The sequence below is a fragment of the Mastomys coucha genome, unplaced genomic scaffold (assembly GCF_008632895.1).
Source record: "Mastomys coucha isolate ucsf_1 unplaced genomic scaffold, UCSF_Mcou_1 pScaffold14, whole genome shotgun sequence".
NCBI lineage: Eukaryota > Metazoa > Chordata > Mammalia > Rodentia > Muridae > Mastomys > Mastomys coucha.
In genome coordinates this window covers 75,132,928-75,150,669 of record NW_022196896.1, presented here as the reverse complement: position 1 = coordinate 75,150,669, position 17,742 = coordinate 75,132,928, and positions in this window count along the sequence as shown.

The following is a 17,742-nucleotide window of genomic DNA, read 5'->3' as shown; positions in this document are numbered from 1 at the left end:
ACAAATTCAGATAAATTGAAATCATGTAACTTTTCTAATCATAATGCAATAAAAGTTTAAAAAAAAAAGAAAAAAAAGAAAAAATGGAATATAGAACTGGGTGGAAGGAGAGCCACAGCGCAGCTCGGGCAGGCGCCACTCTGATGAGCAAGCCTATGATGGAGAGATGGGAGAGTAGGAGAAGTTCATGTTCCGTGGAGAGAGGCAGAGCTGGGGATGAGGTTCCCCAGTGGTGATGAGGAACAGGCAGATGTGAGTGGCCTAAGGCCATATAATGTCCTATTACCACCAAAGCTGGGGGGATGCTTGTGGTCTAGGCTGGCCCTGAAGTCATGTTGCTGTCTGAAGAGGCTGAGCTTACCCCACCCGAGTGGCCACAGCACTTGGGAAAGCTGGTCATGCCCCTCACCTCTGCCACGAGGCAGTGCCTTTGGTAGCCTTGGTAGGGGAGAGCTGTAGGAAGGTAATCGCAGGGTCTCCGTGATTCTAGGCAACTGCAGGATAGCAGAGAGGGAGCCTCAGTGAGGGTTCACTAATTGATGTTGTAGCAGAAGCCAAGAGTCTTGAGCCGGAACAGTGACTCATTACAATGAACATTTGTAAGCAAAGCTGTTTGGGCAAAAGGGTATCCTGCAGGACACACTACAGCTCCCAATGCCACTCCAACAAACTAACATGTTATGAAGAGGTGGGAAAGAAGGAGAAGGGACATGGTACACACACGGCAGAACTCAAGATGAGACAGCTGTGATGGGTGTGAGAGAACACTGGCCAGAGGGGTTGGCAAGATTTCTTTTTTTAATTTACTTTTGGGTGGGGGTAGGCTACAGGGGTGGAGGGCAGACATGGAAGGACTGGGAAATAAATGGAATTAGGGTGCATGATGCGGAATTCCCAAAGAATCAATCAATCAATCAATAAAATGGAATATAACATAGAAAAAAAAAAAGAAGAAAGAAAACACATCTCAGAAGCTGTAGTAGGAAGTGCAGAAGAGTAATGCCTGATGAAAAGCAATCAAGTAACACGGCAGCCATGGCCACTCTGGATGCTTCATAGAGAAACTTTATGGACCATGCTACAAGATGAGGAATAAAATATGTTTTGGGGTATAGCTTATTGGTAGTGTTGATCATGATCGAGGTCTGGATTTAACTGCTAGCACACTAAAGGAAGAGGGGAGGGAGGGAAGAAGGGAAGGCTGGATGGATAAAGGGAGGAAGGGAGGAAGGAAGTAAAGAAGGAAGGATGGAAGGGAAAAGAGAGCCTGGAGAAGGGAGGGGAATATTTCAATGCACAAAATGTAAATAAAAGATATTCAAGCCAGGCAGTGGTGGGGCACGCCTTTAATCCCAACACTTGGGAGGCAAAGACAGGCCGATTTCTGAGTTTGAGGCCAGCCTGGTCTACAGAGTGAGTTCCAGGACAGCCAGGGCTACACGGAGAAACCCTGTCTCAACCCCCCCCCACCAAAAACAAAAAAAAAGATGTTCAACATCTAATAATAAAGGGCTTTGAGCGAGTGTGTGTGTGTGTGTGTGTGTGTGAAATCTCTGAATTTTATCTACAGCATTGAAAAAAAGTAAGATATGATTAGTTACATGGAAAGACATTAAAGTAGAAACAGAATGATACTTTCTATCAAGAACATGAGTCAGAAGATATTTCTGACACACTGAAAATCTAAATATCTTAATAAAAGTGAAAATGCTACCAATCTAGGGTTCTGGTCCCAGAAGAAATGTCTTTCTAAAATTTCTAAAATTTAGAAATTTCATTTCTAAAATGAAGGCATTGCCAATAATGGAGACCTGCTCATCTCCCTGCATTAAACACTGAGAAAAACAAACCAACATATATAAGCCTGTGCAGGATGATGATCTCTGAGACATGACAGAGAGATCCCACAACACAATGCAAATAAGAAAATCTCACAAAGAGCCTGAAACACCAAATAAAACTTGGGGTGCATAAAATCAAACCTCTCCTGACAAAGGGGACACTGAACATTGCAGAGATTACTAAGGAGGGTTCAAAGGAAACTAGAGCAGTCAAGAAAAATAAAACTCAGTTAATCCAAATACAGAAACCACCCAAAATAATCTACAAGGAGGGGGAAAAGGTTGAATTAAAACAAGCAAACCATCCAACCAAACAGGACTGGAGATATGGCTCAAGGACACAGTGATTGCCTAACACATGAGAGGCCTGTATGGAGCGTACAGATATGTGTGCAGACAAAATACCCATACACATAAACTTTTAAAAAGTTCAAAATGTCTACTCTTCATGTATGACAAACACACTTAGAAGATTAGGAGGAGAAGGGACTTCACTATAGCCATGTATACCTAACGGTAATGTCACCCTGAGTGATGAAAAACTGGATCCTTTTACCTAAAGATAGAGAACAAGAAAAGGGTGTCATTTCTTATAAGCTCTGATTAATATTTCTGTAGACCCCATCCAATGTCTGAATGGTAAAAGAAGAAGTAAAGGGGTTGCAGAGCTAGAAAGGAAGATGGAGAAACAGCCATGTGCAAAGCTGATCCATACACAGTGTCTAAATCTGGTACAAGAGGGGGCTGGAGAGATGGCTCAGTGGTTAAGAGCGCTAACTGCTCTTCCAGAGGCCCTGAGTTCAGTTCGTAGCAACTGCATGGTGGCTCACAACCATCTGTAATGGGACCCCATGCCCTCTTCTTGTGAGTCTGAAGACAGCTACAGTATATAAAGTAAACAAAATCTTAAAAGATGGTATAAGAGCTACTAAGTACACCTGGCAAGATATAGGCACAAGGTCATTATTCAAAGATCCACGGAACCCCACGGAACCCCACCAAATGATAAGTGTAAACCAAAATACAGCACCTCAAATACAATCTCAGAGAAACCAACAAAAGCCATGCGTGCCTTGCCCAGAGGAAATGCAAAACTATCAAATGTTGTGAGAAACAACAAAGTTCAATCTGACAGTTCTCTTACTGTAATGCCAGAGTCATTAAGATCTCTGGGAACTTGTGAAGAGATAGGCAAGCTCACAGTGGGGTAGGCTTCCTCTACATTAAGGGAAATTTGGTGATAACAGAAGTGGTTTGTAATACATAATTTCAAAAAGATGTAGTTTTTACTATCAATAATAAAGCTGTGAAAAAAGAACTTAAAAATTAAAAGTAATTTCTAGATGAGAAAGCCTGCAGTCAATAAATATGTGAAGATATTCAACATTACTTAGCCATCAGAGGAATGTAAATGAAAATTCTAGTGACATACCATTTTATACCTATTTTGCTGTCAGAAAATATAAAAGTGGTAAGTTTTTAAGCAATAGGAGTCTAATGTATTCCAGTTTGGTTGAAGGGAATTATAATTATGATGAAACTAATCTTATAGCTTAGTTTGACGCTACTTTATAGATGTTAAATGCCAGCTAAGCCTGGTGTGGGTGACTGACACCTGTAATCCTAGCCCTCGGGAGGCTGAAGCAAGAGGATCCCCTTATATATCGGACCTGCCTGGGCTATGGGGTGAGACTCTGCACAGGTAGTTTAGTCCTAGGTACCCAAGGTCTAAAGCTCAACACTGGCTTCTCTGGGTGTGAGTGAAAGTTCCTTTCTTTCACACATCTTTTTATTTTGGTATGCAGCTTTCAATATCTCATCCCAAGGGAATGAGGAAGGAGGGGATTTCAGATATTTTGGTAAATGGGAGAAGCTTTAGTTTTTGTTTCAATGATGTAGACACCTTGATTGATCGAAACATTTGGCCTCTTTCACCACCTGGAAAGCCCCATAGGAAACAATGGATTATATGTCATCTAGATTTTTTAAAATGTCTTTATCCAAGGACTCACATTACAGCAAATGAAGCTATGATTGAACATGATTAACAATGCCACGTTGTATCACAGAATACACACACAGCACCTTTACAAGTCCTTTCATTTATTTTTTTCATCTACAAGAATTTTGTGATGATTAAGAAGCTGCTACGTGATCACGTGACTTGGAATGACTGCTGATCTTGCTGATGACTGTGATCTTGGCTGTCTCTCAGAACTTGAAGCTAAGCCTGTATTGTTGAAGATACTGCTTTGCACACAGATACAGAAGAACGGAGGTGGATCTTGCTGAAAGTCTCCTCCTGGGAGATTAACTTCCCTAGAACCAGAAGAGGCTATGCAAGCTGCCAGGGGAGGAGAGCCATCCTTAATCCTCCTCAGCTGGGACATCTATGATCCACAATGACTAGTATGGCAAGATATCCCCAAAGGTGCAGTGGTGGCATTTATATCTTGGCAGTGACCAGCAGCTGTCTGCTTGGTCTTAAGGCCCACTTAGCAAGAGGGAAATCTTGCCAGATGCTAGTGAGGCCATGGGTCTAGGAGGAAAAACTACTGCTGCTTTTACTAAACTGGTGTATTCTGAACTGCGTTCTAAACACTCATCTTTATACCCAGAGAGAAGTGCAGCTCTCACCCCACCTCACAGAAGCTGCTCTTTGCAGCAGATGGAGGCCATCCCAGAATGCTACAGCTGGTCTAAGTACAGAGAACAGCTGACTGTGGGGTGTCCAGCCCAACCGATAGATCAACAACACGACCTCCACACCTACAGTTCGCAGAACATCTCAGAAGAGAGGGTAGAAAGATCAGAAGAGCCAGGAGATCAGGAAGTCTGCTGTGAGAATGTGTTTCCTTGAAATGGCAGGGAAGGCACAATCTAAACAATACCTGTACAAGGATACACCACCAGACAGACTAACATGAAAATTAGAGTCTTCAAATTTTAAACAGCAAATAGCATTAAAAAATATTTTCGTTTGTATAAAAAAGATGGCATTGGGTGAAGACAGAACCAAACAAAATATGTAAAGTACATCTAATTATCTAATTTATGCTTTTTTGTTGTTGTTTTTTGTTTTCTTGTTTTCTTTTGTTTTTTCGAGACAATGTTTCTCTGTATAGCCCTGGCTGTCCTGGAACTTACACTGTAGACCAGGCTGGCCTCGAACTCAGAAATCTGCCTGCCTCTGCCTCCCAAGTGCTGGGATTAAAGGCGTGCGCCACCACTGCCCAGGAGTATCTCTGTCAGTTCAAGACCAGCATGGTCTTCAGACAGTAGTTCCTGCCCCCTAATTTATGCAAGTTAGACTAATGCAGGGAAGAGTGGCAGGTGAAAGATTTACTTCCCAGTGTCAACCTGTTCTTGAACACCTGTTCTTGAACATCGATGCTGTCTTTGTTGGTAGTTATTTAAAAAACAAAACAACCATGTATGAGCAGAAATCAGCTCTGCCTGGCCATTTTATTTTATTTGCAAAGATAGAGGAAACTGATCTTCAGTATGTTGTACTGCAGATCTTGCTATCCTGGCTAATTTTATGTGAAGTTGATGACGCTAGGGTCACTTGTGAAGAGGGAGCCTCAACTGAGAAAGTGACCCTATCAGAGTGGCCTGTGGGCAAGCCTGAGGTATGTTTCTTGATTGATCATTGGTGTGGGAGGGCCTAAATTCCTGTGAGTAGTGGCAAACCTGGGCTGGTGTTCCTGGGTGTTATAAGAAGGCAGGTTGAACAAGTCATGAAGAGCAAGCCAGTAGACAGCACTCCTCCATGACCTCTGCATCAGCTCCTGCTTCTGGATTCCTGCCCTGATTTCCCTCAGGGATGGACTGTTACCTGGAAGTGTAAGATGAAATAAACCCTTCCCTCCTCAAGTTGCTTTTGGTCAAGGTGTTTGTCGCAGCCATAGAAACCCTAAGACACCCACCTATGAGACGGGCCTCGACTTTGAGAAGCCAATGTCCATCATGGAGAAATGACGAAGCATGAAGGTTGCATTGCATTCCCAGTTTTATGGATGTCACTACAGATGATCAGTACAGCAGGTCAGAGCTGTTCTGAGAAGCCAGTACAGCCATCAGATGCTTTAAACATACGCAACAACAAGGCATTTATTCCGCTAACATTTGTGGAATGTTTACTATGCTCTAGATACTGGGTAAAAGTGGGAATGTGTCTCATTAATAATTTGTTATCTTATGATCATTTGACACTGCTCATGCTTGTTCCTTCTTAAAAGCCAGCTTGCTCATCTGCCCTAGCACTTCCCCTACCCTACTCATGCCTGGCTGGTCTCTTATTTCTCCATTAAGAGTTAGCAAGATGTCATGGACTTGATTGAATCTCCAAACGCAATGTATTTGCCCGTGGGGTGCTTAAATATTTTTGAAATAATGGAAAACATAATTGAATTTTCTGAATGGCAATTTACTACTGTGTTTTAGAGACTAAAATAGGCCCACAGAGGGGCTGGAGACATGGCTCAGCAGTTAAGAGCATCGGGTGCTCTTCCAGAGATCCTGAGTTCAATTCCCAGCACCCATAAGGCAGCTCACCCCTGACTATGCAGGGGATCCAACAACCTCATGCAGAAAAAAAAAGTCATGGAGGACTGGAGAACTGGCTCAGCAACGAAGAGCATTTGCTGCTTCTCTAGAGGACCAAGGTTCAATTCCCATCACCCATATGGCAGCTTACGAGTGTCTGTAACTCCAGTTCCAGGGGACCTATGGCACCAGACATGCACATTCTGCACATATATGTGAATGCAGGTAAAATGCCCACACACATTAAATAAACTTTTTGTTTAAAAAAATGTTACAGAAATTCCACTGATTATAATATTATTTGTGTCATGGGAGATTATAATAGAATCAGAGATGTATTTAAGTACACATCAACAAGCACACACACACATACACACACACACAGAGAGAGAGAGAGAGAGAGAGAGAGAGAGAGAGAGAGAGAGAGAGAGAGAGAGAGAGAAATAAGTCCTAGCAATAGTGTAAGTCCACGCTTTGGGATCCAGGGAACCATTGGAACCAAGCAAAGCTGACTGTTTTCGGCTAGACCTTATATAACCTCTTTTGACACAACCCTCTTCTATCTCCTTTCTCTTCTTGCCTATTCCTGAGAACACAGAGATTTCTACATTGTTTAAGATAATGGCTGAGAGATGCTTGGTCATGATTGCTCACATCCTTGACGGCTAGCAAGTGACCATGGAAACATGGGTTTTTCCTATTCCTGTCAGCAGCAGATAGATCCCATCTCATGAACCAGGTGTAGTTTCAAGAGCCACAGCTGAAAAGAGAAGCAAGGACCTTGGCCAGGAAACACAACAACAACAACAACAACAACAAAGGAGGCAGTGGCTAAAGGCTTGGAAAATAAAGCCTCTGAGGCAAGTTTTAAGGAACTGGATTTTTTTTTCCTGGAAAAGGAAGACGGGGCAAATGGCTGACTGAATTCCCATCTTCTAGTGGCCAAGGAGTAGTTATGAAAAGAGTGATACCCAGCTGCTCTCAGTTCCAAACCCAGTCTGGGAGAACATGTTCATCCTGTGACAGGAAGAGCACAGCTTGGTGGGAGAGACCTCAAAGAACGGAGGCCGAGAGCAGCCTTCATCACCTCCAGTCACCACTAGCTCCGGACACGCTTGTCTTTATGAAGCTTAAGAAGTCTATCGGGTGACCCCTGCCATTCCTTCCGAGCGCTAATTCTGAATGTCTTCTGCTAGATTCTTTCTTTCTGTAGGCTTCTCAGAAAATAAATTCTTCCTGAATAAGAAAACATGACATGACACACTTAAAATTCTCTTTAAGTGCGTCTTTCCTTGATGTAACCCAGTAAACAAAAGTGCGTGTCTTCTCCCACGGCACAAATCCGAACACAGTAAGGGAAGTGTGGAGGATTGCTTTCCCAAGATAACTCTCACGAGCCGATAATGCTGGGTACAGCTTGTTCAAAGACTTTATGAAAATAATTTAGAATACCTAAGCTCTACACTTACTTTGATTTAAAAAATACAACTCTAGAATTTAGAGTCTATATTAAGCATTCTTTCATGTCTTTACTTAGTGATTTTTTTTTTAAATGCCCCTTCCTACGGTGATCTCTGGAAGTCAATGAACAGTAGATAGGGAAGTTTCTCAGGATGTCTCAACCCTGGAGCACATTTGGCTCGCTATAGACTCTGGTTGATAAGTAGTTATGAGGCATTTAATATTTCAAAATAACAATAGCTACTGTCTGTTATGAGCCATAGGTATGCCAAGTACTGTTCATAGCAATCTTCATAATGACCCTGTGAGGTAGGTATCGATGTCCTCATCTGACAGGCCAGAACACAGAGAGATGAGTAATTTTCAAGATCACATAACTAGGATATGATGGCATCCAGGTTCAGTTCCAGGTCTCCTGGACTCAAATCCCGAGTTGTTTTTAGAAATCTGTTCCTAGATGGTGGATTCACTTAATTATATGAACCTCCAGCACAGGAGTATAAAATTTAAGGCACTATTTGGTCAAGATTTTGTTATCATTATTTTGTTTACTAAGTCCAAAGGTAAATAAAAGATCAAGCTTTAATGGTGACATCATAGTTAATCAGCCTGGATTCCTGTCTACATCTGAAACTTCATTTTCTACCTTATTCACACTATAATTTGCTGACCTATTTTGCTCCAAAACTTTAAATGTTTACTGTTATAACTTAATTCTTACCAGTAAGCTAGACACTTCCCAAGTTTTTTAAAGGCAATAACGACTCTAAGGGGTCCTTATGGAGTGGCCCAAGGATTCTCTGCCATAGCGTCGTGCATATTTGCTGAAAACATAAATCCTGTGACATCACTGATACCTTTGAGACAAAACCGTCTTTATTACAAGGTTTTATTCTTCAAAAATTTTATAGATGTATACAATGAAATATGATCACATCCATCCCTATATCCTCCCTCTAACTTCCCCTGCATTCCCCAACATGGCTCCCTCTCATCTTTCTCTCTCTCTCTGTCTCTCTGTCTTTCTCTCTCTCTCTGCCCCCCCTCTCTTTCTCTCTCTCTGTGTGTGTATGTGTGTGTGTGTGTGTGTGTGTGTGTGATTGATAATCCACAAAGTCCAGTGCATGCTGCATAGGTTATGAGGCCATTCACTGGAACATAGAAAACCTCTCAGTGGCTACACCATCCAAGAGGATTTATTCTTCTTCCTCTTGCAGCTATCAATCAACAGCCAAGAGCTCCTCAGTGAGGAGTGACTTCTCCCTAGCTGTTGTATTTCATGACTGCACCAGCAGTGTCATGTCTGGATTCAGAAGCACTTCTTGGCACTCTTCCCTATCCTCTGGCTCTTACATTCTTTCTATCCCCTCTTCCACAATGTTCTCTGAGCCTTGAGGTCTGGAGAAGGTCAATAAAGATGCTAATTTAGGGATAAACACTCAAATCTCTAGTTTTCGCCCCCCCCCTTTACCAGTCGTGTACCTCTGCATTTAGTCATGTCCACTGTAGAAAGAAATGTCTCTGACAAAGATTGACAGCAGCTCAAATCTCTGTGTATCAACCTAAGCGTCTACAAGGCGATTTGACACAACCATTTAGTGCAACAACATCATAGGTCATTTACCCATTTAGTGAAACAACACCATAATCCCACTTGGAGCCCATGACCTCCCAAGAGCTTTTGACCAGGTTTACAGTACCAGGCATGAATTGGCTCCTGTGGGGCAGGCCTCAGTTTAAGTCAGAAAGCTTTTAGTTCTGCCGTAAGAATTGTGCCACTATTGCATAAATGGGCACATCTTCCCTGATAGGTCAGCACTACAGCATTTGGGTCCTATACTGAGTAAGACCAAGAATGCCTTTTCCTCCCCTGCAGCCAGCATAATCACTTCCCCCATGATGAAACCCAGCCAGTAAGGAGGAAGTTTCTCAATAAGCTTGAGACTGATTTCTCTCTGTCTTATAACTAAACTGTGTGGGTGTGGTGTCATCAGCAGTCAGGCTTACCATATAGCTATTTTAGGTAACCAAGGGCAACGCCAATAGTCAGTGTTGCTGTGAAGATCTGAGTTAGAATCTTTAGAGATACATACGCACTTGAATAGTATGATAGTCGATATTAATTGGTAACTTGACAGCATCCGGGATCACCTAAGAGACAAATTTCTGGATGCGTCTATGAGAGAGTTTCTATGTTGGGTTGATTGTGATGGGACAATTCATCCTAAGCATGTGTGACACTGCTCCTTAGGGTAGGATCCTGGCTGACCAAAAACTAGACAAGCCGAACAAGCACATTCATTTCTCTTTGCTTCCTGACTGCAGGTGCTTTGTGACAGAGCATCTCACGTTTGCTGCCATGACAGGCTCTGCTCTTAAACTGTGAGCCCAACCAAATAAACTCTTCCCGCGAGTTAGGTTTGTCAGGCATTGAGTCACAGCAACAAGAGGGGTGGCTAACACAGTATCATCTTCGCACCCATACAGACCTGTTTACTACAAGCACCTGGGAACCTTACTTAGGAGCACTAATGAATTAAGTCTGATTTGTGTGTGGAATGATCTGGACACCAGATTTTTTAAGAGTTCACCAGCTGATTCAAATAGGCATTACATCAAAGAGCAGATTGTCGCAGATCAAGAGTTCATCTCAGTTGTGGATAATTGGAGTTAACTGTGGGATTGTGGAGGCCTAGGCTGTGGGCTTTCCTCAGTCAGTCTCAGATCCAGTAGTTCCTAGGTTGGACTTGTGGAGGAGCTTGCTAGTGGAGTTCCCAGGCAATGCTTGTAACTGTTTTTGGCAGACAGACTTTCAGAGTCGCTGGCTCTGTCCTGAAGGCACCCACTGCTGGGCATTGACTGAGGAAAGATCTAAGAGGGTGTCAGCGTCATCTTCACCTTCTATTCCAATGTAAATGCTTTTGATGTGTTACTCCACCATAGACTGATTACAAACAGATTTGCTAACTTTTTTTATTTTTTTTTCCGAGACAGGGTTTCTCTGTAGCTCTGGCTGTCCTGGAACTCACTCTGCTGGCCTCAAACTCAGAAATCAGCTTGCCTCTCCCTCCCAGGTGCTGGGATTAAAGGCGTGTGCCACCACTGCCTGGCTGCTAATGTGTTTTTAAGAGGAGATTTAGCTTGAGATTGAGGGAGTGAAATCAGCATTTACTTGAAATAAATAATTGTGCCTCCTAAGCAAATTTCTCCACTTAAAGTGGGAAGGGATCCAATCAGTGGAGATCTATAACTATGTAGGTCATCCCCATAGTGATATTTGTGCCTGCAGTAACGAGCCATGGAAAAGAAAATATTTTTGAACAAGTGCACAGAGGAATCTTGGCCTTTTCATTTGGGCTACTATGGCATAGAGCTGATGCTTTAGGCACGAGGGACCATTGGCAAGAAGCAGGTCAGTGCAGCTAGCCTTAGAGGCTGTGCCAAGCACTGCTGCAGGGGTACCATGCAGACTTTGATGGGTTTATATTTATGCTCTCTGGAACTATTATTCATGATAGGTTTGTAAGAAGACTATTTTATTCTGGAGTTATAGAGACCTTGGCAATCTCTTCCTCAGGCACAAAACCTAGAAAGAGTTACAACCCATGCCCACAGGTCACGAGTTTACTGCTCTGCTCTCACAGGTCACGAGTTTGCTGCTCTGCCCTTGTAGCATGCTCTTTTTCCAGGCATTGACTCTGAGTGATCCACTAGGGGAGGGATGAGGAGGACAAAAGAATCCAGAATGTCTGTCTGTTCACCGCACACACAGAGGCATGAGAAGTGCATTTGGGTAAATCATGAGATCTGTCCTCAGGGTCGGAAGAATCATTGGACGGAAGCCTTTGGATGAAGATCAGTTCCTGAATAAGCACTGGGAACCTCAGGGCCTTCTCAGAAGGATGACTGAAAAATAGGTCTTACTCCTTAGTTGTGTTCCTTCATGCTTCCTTCCTGAGAAGTCCTCCATTTCTTCTGATATCCCTTAGGCCCACCTTAGAACAAACCTATAGTACTTAAATCTGGGATTTTTTTCTATTTTAATTACCCTTATCTGAGTTTGGACTGGACTTAGTCCCTTTTTGGCCCTGGAAAGGTAGTCATTATTAAATACAGTGTGAGGACAACTCGGAAATTTCCACTTCAAGTCTTTCCTCCAGCAGTCACTCCTATGAGAACCTGCGTATGAATCATCCATTATGAAGCACCTTCTAAGCCTGGGGAGCTAAGCTAGAATGTGAGGGAGTCATGCCACCGTGACTCACTCAAGCAGGTAAGTCAGCCATGTTTATGCTAGTCCTCTAGGCTAAAAAGGATGAAGTGAGAGGGATCGCTTGTTCTAGGTATTTCATCTCGAACCCATTGTTACAGATTTTTACCAAATGTTTGTGTCCCCAAAATTCATATCCTGAAACTCTTCATCCCAGTATGGCTCGAGTTGAGACACGTGACGTGAGAATGGGGCCCCAGTCCACTATGATTAGTGTCCTTATAAGAGAAGACTCGATACAGCTTGCTTTTACCAATTACCACGTCAGGCATGTGGTTCCATAATAACTTATCATTCGTCCACAAGCCAAGAAGACAGCCTTCACTGGAAACCGAATCAGCCAGAACCTTGACCACACACCACAGGGTTCAGAAATGTGAGAAAAATAAATGTGTGTCAGTTAAGCCACTCGGTCTGTGGTATTTTGTTACGGCAGCTGTAGCAGGCTAATAAATCCACATTTTTAGTTTTTCCCATCCACAGTGCAGGCTTCATCAGGTTAGAGCTCATCATTGCTCTTCCTATGGTGGCCCTGCTTCATCATCTCAGCATTATAAACACCTGAGAGGAAAGACTTAGTAGAGAGGATTTCCATAAACCTCACACCGGCACATCCCTCCCCTGCACCAGCTCAGACAGGACACACAAATGATGGGTAGCTGTAGAGGGTGCAGAGGAAAATGTCTGTGATGTGCTGCTTGTCCTTCGCCTAGTAGTTGCTAACAGAGCATCTCCTGAGGAAGCTAAAGCTTCAGGTGTCGTAGCTGGGAATGGCAAGGATCCAGGAGCAAGAGCAGAGCAAGCAAAGGTTATCGTGTCATTGTGAAAGACTTTGCCTCATTGTCATAGCCCTGGACATCTGTTTGTCATGCTTGGCCTGGGATTGCCAGACTTCCATTCTAGTGGACGGCTTGAGATCAGGAACTCGCTGTGCAGGGAATTTTCTTGTTAGGAGGTTAGTAGTCACATCACTGTGTTCCTGATTTGGGCCTAGGATAATACAGCTAATCCTTAACACCGGGCCAGACAGCTGTGCCCACAGCGAGGGCAGCTGTATCGGCACACAGCCCCTCACAGCTCTGAGTGGGTGAAGTATCACATCTACCTTTCCTGTTTGTTTTACAAAAGCCACATATGTAGGGCACGTCTAGCCCTGGATGGTTAAAACCCAGCCTGTCACTCATCAAAAGACTCTATGTGTACCACCATGAGTTATCCAACAGCTAAGCCACTCATAGAGGTGGACGTGTAGGACCCAGATCTAAAAGAGACACATGCTTAACTAATGCAAATGTTGTTTCTGATTGTAAGCCAGGAATAGGGGACCAGAGAAACAATGCCTGTAAGGAACCTCGCCAAATGCAAATAGACTAAACAGACACACAAACTGCTGTCGAATTTTCATGTAGGCACATGGGTTCTTAATTCCAGTTACATTCGTTCTATCGGGTAGGGAAATTTACACAGTAGGCCTTCTAGAAATAAGTTTTCATATTACTTTGCATGGTTTTTTTTTTTAAGGTGTGATAGGTTTTTTTTTTTTTAAGATTTATTTTATTTATGGCTGTACAGATGGCTGTGAACTATCATGTGTGTGACTGCTGAGAATTGAACTCAGGACTTCTGCTGTACCTCTCGCTCTGGCCCGCTCGCTCCGGCCTAATTTACTGTAGCTGTCTTCAGATGCACCAGTAGAGGGTGTCCAATCTCATTATGGGTGGTTGTGAGCCACCATGTGGTTGCTGGGATCCGAACTCAGGACCTTTGGAAGAGCAGTCAGTGCTCCTACCCCCTGAGCCATCTCACCAGCCCATTTTGCTTGGCTTCTGAAAGATAAACAAAAATGTTTTGTTTGGAGTAGTTCTTAAATACATCTCTTTAAGTATATTTATTTATATTATTCATATCACAGTGAAATGGTAACTTTTGCTTACTCTGCTATTTCTCCTGGATCCTTTTAGAGAGATGTACTTAAGAACTACTCCAAACAAAATATTTTGTTTATTCTTCAGAAACCATGCAAAGTAACATGATGGAGGTATAGCAAGAAAAGAAAATAAGGAAAGCAAATGAAAGTATAGGCTGCCTTCCGTGGAGGCACACTTAAAGCTATTCTAGCTATGTCAATGTAGGAAACAGCTATGCAACTCTTCAGTAGGTGCTAAGGAGACCAATATGCCAAAGGTCATATGCGTCAGTCAGTAGTGATGACATAGTTCCATTTTTAAAAAAGAGCAGATTGGAACTGGGGAGATGGCTCTGTGGGTAAGGCACTTGCCACGTAAGTGCAAGGACCTGAGATCAGGTCTCTGGAAGCCATGTAAAGCTGTGCCTATAATCTTAGAGCATCCATAGAAGGATAAGAAGCAGGGGCAGGAGAATCTCTGAAAGCTTGAGGGCCAGCTAACGTGGGTCACTCCTCACACAGCACCTGCAAACAACACTGGGAGGTGAAGCTTGATACCAGAGGTTGTCCTGGGCCTTGTACATCCACCCACCCCCACATCCACATGTGCCTGTGAATGCATGCAGGTCACAACTTGTACACACAAAAGATACAAGAAAGAACAGACTATCTTAGCTCTAATAGCTATCATAGAAATAGTTTGATTAAAACTACTTAGTCATTCAGATTTCTTTTCCAGGGAGCAAGCAAAGGAAAACTGTTTACTGGAAACCTTATAGCAGGGAACATAGGGAACATAGGGAACATCTTTTTCTTGGACCGCAGAATAAGTGACTTCTCCCTGCATACATCCATGCTGACTTGAACATTGCTTTGAATGTGTGAGAATTATTTTGCTAGAATAATTTTATATTCAAGTATTGCAATAATCTCATTTGGGCTGTAAAAATTTGTTTCCCATAGACAAAATAAAATAAAGCCACAAAACAATAGAGAATAGGAAAATCTAAAACAATATACTTGAACCTTGGAGATGAGAAATGAAAGATGCAATATTTTTCTTCATTATTATTTCCTGAATTTTCCTTTCTTTGTTTGTTTCTTTCTTTCCTTCATTTAAATCATGTAAAATTCTCACCTGAGCAAGATACTGCACAGACTGGGAGAGAGCCAGTGTATCCTGGCGAGAATCAGAGGCAGGCCTCCAGGCAACGTGATCCTTAAGCCAAAGTCAGATGAATGGGAGAGCTATTACAAGTGGGGAATCTACTGAGAACTCGCTGGCTGTGTGCCAGTCTCCAAGCAGAGCTGTAGATAGCAGCAAAATAAACAGCAGAGCAAATGTTTAAAGAACAAAGCCATTGAATAAGCCCCTCAGTGCTATTCTTTATTGAAGTTACCAGGAGCTCATCCCTCTAACGCTCTGCTTCCAGGAGCTGTCCCGGCTTCTGACTCCCCATAATCTTTCAAATTCTGGAATTTGCAGAATCATTTGAGTCTCATCAGTTATCATATTGTTTCCCTCATAAAGTTATCATGAAGACAAGGATGGTCCCCCTTATTCATGGCTTATGTAACAGCATTAAATTGCCTATGTTGAGGCCTAGTGAATAGTAGGCTATGTTGTATCAACAGACCAGTGAGAGGATAAGAAAAGAATGATCTAAAAAGCAAAATTCGAAAGAAGCTATGTCTGGGTGCATAATAGGCAAGGGATATTTAGCCACAAGTCCCGTCAATTGTCCCCTTCAGCTCTCTAAAATCAAGACAGACCAGGTTATGTTTGGGAGAAAAGGAGAGAAAATTCAGAGGAAAAGAAAAACAGTGCGAAAATATGAACTAGGCTGTGAGAAGTTTGGCCAAATTGGCTAATACTCAACAACTTTCCACCCACATTCCTCCATCCTCGAGTATACATAGCTGTCCACATGGAGCAGACATTGTTTCCTAAAAAGAGTTACACTACATAGGTTGTATAAGTTGCACAACAATAATGTACACACCTCTGACCCCAAGCCTGACAGTGGCCTTCAAAAACCAGCCTTTTTATGTGTCAGGGTAAGGCCCAGGGCTTGAACTGGATGTGAACAATTTGCATTTTATGCTTTTTCCCTCCGCCTGTGGGGCTCTCTGGCTGCTGAGTGCCAGTCTGCCTAGGTGCTGGACAAGAACAACAGAAAGAGGAGGGAAAGCGGCCCACTTATCTAGAAAGTTAAGTATTAACCTGAGGTAAGCCAGAGGCTTGTCACTCATTTTCCTACCTAGGAACATAAAGCTCATAAAAATACAACCACAAAAAAAGAGAGGGATAGAAAAATACCATGTGACCCACATCCCTACAGCTATCGGTGTTTTCTTGTCCTCCACAGTCCTCCACTGAAAGACATGCAGCCATGTGATTCTCTACTCAAGAAGTGACATAGGTAACGTTGAAACTCCAATGAGTCATCACTAAACAAGAGAAACAAAGACAGTAAGGACCACTCGGTGCTGCAGGAAAGTAGATGAGTCACTCGGCCATTGCCTCAGGGATGTAAAATGACAGGGATATTCTGGGGCACATTTTGATGATTCCTTGTGAAAAGTGGTGTACCTCTGCCACTAAGCAGCATTAATGTTCTGTTTGTGACTCTAACCACACACCCATCCAAGGACCCTTGATTTCTACTTTGGGTTCTGAGTACAGGATTTTGTACAGGATATTTTAACTTTCTGAGATATTCACCTCAGGAGTACAATAGGTGCCCTCTCATAGAATCTTTAATCTCATAAAATGATCGGTAGCCCATGTGTGATAACGCTGCGAGCACTGAATGCATGGCACTCACTGTGCTGTATGAACTGAATGTGCTGCGAGCTCTACTGAATGTGTACAAGAAAATGAATTGAAGCAAAATTGGGAAAATCAGGATAGAATCAGTAGATTGTACCAATGTCAACATTCTGGTTATGCTATCAAATTACGTTTAGCAAAATGTTAGCACACGTGTGTGTGTGTGTGTGTGTTTGTAGAATGATGGAGTAACAACGAGTAAACAACACTTGTTAGCAAAGTAAGGCATTTCTGAAAAAGATAACTGACCATTCTAGGTATCTGTATTTTATCTGTGTTTATTTTCAATTTTACACTTGTATACTATTGGGCCCCATCCATATCATGTTCCCAAAGAACCTTGTTTTATGTTTTTAAGGATTAAAATTTTGTGATACAAATATTATTGAATTGAAAAATTCCTGAAAATATAATAAATGCAAATGTACTCCCACCACCCGATAGTAATTTGAACGATATACTGTAAAAAGTATACCATAAGAGGGGCTGGGGGATAGCTCATGTGTTAAAGTGTTTGTCACACAAGCCTGAGGACCTTGAGTTTGGATCCCCACCACCCCTGTGAAAAAGCAAATGGTGACAGCATGTACCCGTAACCCCAGAACTGGGGAGGCAAAATCAGAACAGCTCTGGAGCTTACCAGCCCACCAGTCTAGCTGAATAAGCAAGCCCTCAGTTCAATAAGAGGCTCCATCTCAAATAAGGGGAAGGGGCTGATGAGATGGCTCAGCTGGTAAAAGCACTTGCTATGTAAGCATGGTGACCTGAGTTCAATCCCCAGAACCCATGGAAAGATGGAAGGAAAGAACCAACTCCACAAAACTGTCCACTGACCTCCACGTGGGCATTATGATACGTGCACATAAGTGGGTCTGTGTTTTAC